This window comes from Staurois parvus, unplaced genomic scaffold, assembly GCF_062004578.1.
Source record: "Staurois parvus isolate SC_StPar_1 unplaced genomic scaffold, SC_StPar_1.0 ptg001974l, whole genome shotgun sequence".
Lineage (NCBI taxonomy): Eukaryota > Metazoa > Chordata > Amphibia > Anura > Ranidae > Staurois > Staurois parvus.
In genome coordinates this window covers 209,444-215,368 of record NW_028319770.1, presented here as the reverse complement: position 1 = coordinate 215,368, position 5,925 = coordinate 209,444, and positions in this window count along the sequence as shown.

Here is a 5,925-nt window from a genome sequence, read left to right as displayed (position 1 = left end):
CATCCCGGCCTGAAACTTCATCATTCTACGAAATGAGGGCGATTTTACCCCCCCCCCCCGAGATACAGAACATCCTATATATATACATTGTATACAGTCCGGGGGAGGGGGGCTCACTTCTGGGGGATCCTGTATATATATATATACATTGTATACAGTCCGGGGGAGGGGGGGACTCACTTCTGGGAGATCCTGTATATATATATATACATTGTATACAGTCCGGGGGAGGGGGGCTCACTTCTGGGGGATACTGTATATATATATATACATTGTATATAGTCCGGGGGAGGGGGGGGCTCATTTCTGGGAGATGCTGTATATATATATATATATACATTGTATACAGTCCGGGGGAGGGGGGCTCACTTCTGGGGGATACTGTATATATATATATATACATTGTATACAGTCCGGGGGAGGGGGGGCTCATTTCTGGGAGATCCTGTATATATATATATATATACATTGTATACAGTCCGGGGGAGGGGGGCTCACTTCTGGGAGATCCTGTATATATATATATACATTGTATACAGTCCGGGGGAGGGGGGCTCACTTCTGGGGGATACTGTATATATATATATACATTGTATATAGTCCGGGGGAGGGGGGGCTCATTTCTGGGAGATCCTGTATATATATATATATACATTGTATACAGTCCGGGGGAGGGGGGGCTCACTTCTGGGGGATCCTGTATATATATACATTGTATACAGTCCGGGGGAGGGGGGGCTCATTTCTGGGAGATCCTGTATATATATATATATACATTGTATACAGTCCGGGGGAGGGGGGGCTCACTTCTGGGGGATCCTGTATATATATACATTGTATACAGTCCGGGGGAGGGGGGGCTCACTTCTGGGGGATACTATATATATATATATATATACATTGTATACAGTCCGGGGGAGGGGGGCTCATTTCTGGGAGATGCTGTATATATATATATAGAAATGATACAAAGTTTCTGCATAATATCCTCTTTATCCTTCACACGAGTGTCAGCTCTTGGTCTCTCTTGGCGTTCAGCGGCACGTGGAAGGAACCGCCCTCAGCGCTCCTCGTCGTCGTATTTCTGTTCACAATGGAAGATGTAACAAGTCGTTCAGCAGATCACATGACATTCTCCTGCGCTGCGGATGCTGAAAAGCTTTTCCTCGCCAAGGTCGGATTGTCGGCGGCGAGCTCACAGCGCAGGGCGGAGAGCGTTTCATTGTGTGGTGGAGTGGCATGGGGGGGGGGTTGTAGAGAGTCGGCATGTGTCTGTGAAGTACGGGGGTCACGTGTCCCCCCCCCCCATGTCACACTCCGATCATTTATTGATTTATTTTATAGTGGAAAACAAAAGTCCGTCTATTATTTTATATACAAGAAATTCAGCGGGGGAGGGGATTCTGCAATAACGTTTCCTCTTCCCTGTAAATGAACAGAAAGCCGGCGAGATGCGCTGCACGGTGCGAATGAGACGTTACATTGTGTACATCTCGGAGTTACATCGTGTACATCCAGGAGTTACATCGTGTACATCCAGGAGTTACATTGTGTACATCCCGGAGTTACATCGTGTACATCCCGGAGTTACATCGTGTACATCCCCGAGTTACATTGTGTACATCCCGGAGTTATATTGTGTACATCCAGGAGTTACATTGTGTACATCCCGGAGTTACATCGTGTACATCGCGGAGTTACATCGTGTACATCCCCGAGTTACATCGTGTACATCCCGGAGTTACATCGTGTACATCCCGGAGTTACATCGTGTACATCCCCGAGTTACATCGTGTACATCCCGGAGTTACATCGTGTACATCCCCGAGTTACATCGTGTACATCCCGGAGTTACATCGTGTACATCCCGGAGTTACATCGTTTACATCCCCGAGTTACATTGTGTACATCCCAGAGTTATATTGTGTACATCCCGGAGTTACATTGTGTACATCCCAGAGTTACATCGTGTACATCCCGGAGTTACATCGTGTACATCCCGGAGTTACATTGTGTACATCCCGGAGTTACATCGTGTACATCCCCGAGTTACATTGTGTACATCCCCGAGTTACATTGTGTACATCCCCGAGTTACATAGTGTACATCCCCGAGTTACATAGTGTACATCCCCGAGTTACATCGTGTACATCCCCGAGTTACATCGTGTACATCCCCGAGTTACATCGTGTAGATCCAGGAGTTACATTGTGTACATCCCGGAGTTACATCGTGTACATCCCCGAGTTACATCGTGTACATCCCGGAGTTACATCGTGTACATCCCCGAGTTACATCGTGTAGATCCAGGAGTTACATTGTGTACATCCAGGAGTTACATCGTGTACATCCCTGAGTTACATCGTGTAGATCCAGGAGTTACATTGTGTACATCCCGGAGTTACATCGTGTACATCCTGGAGTTACATCGTGTACATCCCGGAGTTACATCGTGTACATCCCGGAGTTACATCGTGTACATCCCGGAGTTACATTGTGTACATCCCGGAGTTACATCGTGTACATCCCCGAGTTACATTGTGTACATCCCGGAGTTACATAGTGTACATCCCCGAGTTACATCGTGTACATCCCCGAGTTACATCGTGTACATCCCCGAGTTACATCGTGTAGATCCAGGAGTTACATTGTGTACATCCCGGAGTTACATCGTGTACATCCCGGAGTTACATCGTGTACATCCCCGAGTTACATCGTGTACATCCCCGAGTTACATCGTGTACATCCCGGAGTTACATCGTGTACATCCCCGAGTTACATCGTGTAGATCCAGGAGTTACATTGTGTACATCCAGGAGTTACATCGTGTACATCCCTGAGTTACATCGTGTAGATCCAGGAGTTACATCGTGTACATCCCGGAGTTACATTGTGTACATCCCGGAGTTACATCGTGTACATCCAGGAGTTACATCGTGTACATCCCGGAGTTACATTGTGTACATCCCGGAGTTACATCGTGTACATCCAGGAGTTACATCGTGTACATCCCGGAGTTACATCGTGTACATCCCGGAGTTACATCGTGTACATCCAGGAGTTACATCGTGTACATCCAGGAGTTACATCGTGTACATCCCCGAGTTACATCGTGTACATCCCCGAGTTACATCGTGTACATCCCGGAGTTACATTGTGTACATCCAGGAGTTACATCGTGTACATCCCGGAGTTACATCGTGTACATCCCGGAGTTACATCGTGTACATCCCGGAGTTACATCGTGTACATCCAGGAGTTACATCGTGTACATCCCCGAGTTACATCGTGTACATCCAGGAGTTACATTGTGTACATCCAGGAGTTACATCGTGTACATCCCGGAGTTACATCGTGTACATCCCGGAGTTACATCGTGTACATGCCGGAGTTACATCGTGTACATCCCGGAGTTACATCGTGTACATGCCGGAGTTACATCGTGTACATCCCGGAGTTACATCGTGTACATCCCGGAGTTACATCGTGTACATCCAGGAGTTACATCGTGTACATCCCGGAGTTACATCGTGTACATCCCCGAGTTACATCGTGTACATCCCCGAGTTACATCGTGTACATCCCCGAGTTACATTGTGTACATCCCCGAGTTACATCGTGTACATCCCGGAGTTACATCGTGTACATCCCGGAGTTACATCGTGTACATCCCGGAGTTACATCGTGTACATGCCGGAGTTACATCGTGTACATCCAGGAGTTACATCGTGTACATCCCGGAGTTACATCGTGTACATCCAGGAGTTACATCGTGTACATCCAGGAGTTACATCGTGTACATCCCGGAGTTACATCGTGTACATCCCGGAGTTACATCGTGTACATCCCGGAGTTACATCGTGTACATCCAGGAGTTACATCGTGTACATCCAGGAGTTACATCGTGTACATCCCGGAGTTACATCGTGTACATCCCGGAGTTACATCGTGTACATGCCGGAGTTACATTGTGTACATCCCCGAGTTACATTGTGTACATCCCCGAGTTACATCGTGTACATCCCCGAGTTACATCGTGTACATCCCGGAGTTACATCGTGTACATCCCCGAGTTACATCGTGTACATCCCGGAGTTACATTGTGTACATCCCGGAGTTACATCGTGTACATCCCGGAGTTACATCGTGTACATCCAGGAGTTACATCGTGTACATCCCCGAGTTACATCGTGTACATCCCCGAGTTACATCGTGTACATCCCGGAGTTACATCGTGTACATCCCCGAGTTACATCGTGTACATCCCGGAGTTACATCGTGTACATCCAGGAGTTACATCGTGTACATCCCGGAGTTACATCGTGTACATCCCGGAGTTACATCGTGTACATCCCGGAGTTACATCGTGTACATCCCGGAGTTACATCGTGTACATCCCGGAGTTACATCGTGTACATCCCGGAGTTACATCGTGTACATCCAGGAGTTACATCGTGTACATCCCCGAGTTACATCGTGTACATCCCGGAGTTACATCGTGTACATCCCGGAGTTACATCGTGTACATCCCCGAGTTACATCGTGTACATCCCGGAGTTACATCGTGTACATCCCGGAGTTACATCGTGTACATCCCCGAGTTACATCGTGTACATCCCGGAGTTACATCGTGTACATCCCGGAGTTACATCGTGTACATCCCCGAGTTACATCGTGTACATCCCGGAGTTACATCGTGTACATCCCGGAGTTACATCGTGTACATCCCGGAGTTACATCGTGTACATCCCCGAGTTACATCGTGTACATCCCGGAGTTACATCGTGTACATCCAGGAGTCACATCGTGTACATCCAGGAGTTACATCGTGTACATCCCGGAGTTACATCGTGTACATCCCCGAGTTACATCGTGTACATCCCGGAGTTACATCGTGTACATCCCCGAGTTACATCGTGTACATCCCGGAGTTACATCGTGTACATCCCGGAGTTACATCGTGTACATCCCGGAGTTACATTGTATTCTGATGTCGCTTTGTATCCTTAAGAGTTTGTGGTAAAACAAGGAGGCAGAAAGCCGTGTAGTACATTGAGACCCCAGACGCAGTGGCTGTGGCTTGTCATGCGACTCGCAAATCGCATTCCGAGTCGCACCCTACTGTCCGCAATGACAGCGGTCCAATCGGTGCGGTTCTGACTTGGTCTGACATTCTAAAGTAACGCGTGCGCTAGTTTTGCAGACATCTACATTTGTGTCTTGAAAATCGCAACTCAAATCGCCGCGTCGTCCACACTTTGAAATCGTGCGACTTACAGTGAAGTCAAGATCAGGGGCGGACTGACAACTCATGGGGCCCCCGGGCAATAGGGGATCATGGGGCCCCTGTGTCCTTGCCCAAACTCAAAAAAGCCTATGAAAAAAGGTACCAGGGGCATCTCATGGGGCCCCCTACTGACCCCGGGCCCTCGGGCAGTGCCCAAGTTTCCAAATGGTCAGTCCGCCCCTGGTCAGGATCGATGTGACCGGAGGTGTAAAGCGGTAACAAACCCAAAATGATCCGTTTCTTATATCGCAGCTCACCAACTCTTAGGTGTGGCGGCTGCTTTCGTTTTCTTTTTTTTAGACTTTTTTTGTTTCTTCTATTGTCATCCGGTGATCCAGCCATTAAGTCTGTTGTTTTTTTTTTTTGTTTTTTTTGTTTTTTTCAAGAGAACAAGCTCTCCTGCAGATGTGACAAACCATTTCGCACTGACAGTTGTGCTTACAAGGATCAGCTCTGAAAACGCAGCCGAGGTTCCCAGTGCGGTTGCGTTTTCCAGTGCGGGTGGTGTGGCGTTAGAACTAATGGCCCCCGCCCACGGGTCCGCATTTCTCTGTGCGGGGGGTGCGGCTGCACAGATTGTCATGCTGATCCGCAGCTGCACCACCCGCACAGATGTGAACCTAGCCTAACGTGTGAGC